Source organism: Penaeus monodon, chromosome 30, assembly GCF_015228065.2.
Source record: "Penaeus monodon isolate SGIC_2016 chromosome 30, NSTDA_Pmon_1, whole genome shotgun sequence".
Taxonomy (NCBI): Eukaryota; Metazoa; Arthropoda; class Malacostraca; order Decapoda; family Penaeidae; genus Penaeus; species Penaeus monodon.
In genome coordinates this window covers 29,575,998-29,576,234 of record NC_051415.1, presented here as the reverse complement: position 1 = coordinate 29,576,234, position 237 = coordinate 29,575,998, and positions in this window count along the sequence as shown.

Genomic DNA, 237 nt, shown 5'->3' with positions numbered 1-237 from the left:
CAAACATCGAGAGCCATCACTCACGAGGTGTGCAGCGTCGACAACTAAAACGCGCAGAGAACATTTTTTTACGGGCGAAAGGCCTTTGTGGTTTCTACTTACAGATACATGCAGGCAGTACCTCCCAAATCATGCCTCTTGTTTTCCTTTTTCAAGTAATCAATAGCTGACGCCGCTGGAGGCAATAATCATCCTAAGTCCTCGGGGTCAGAGAGCCGAGTATGGCGAGTCCTGCGT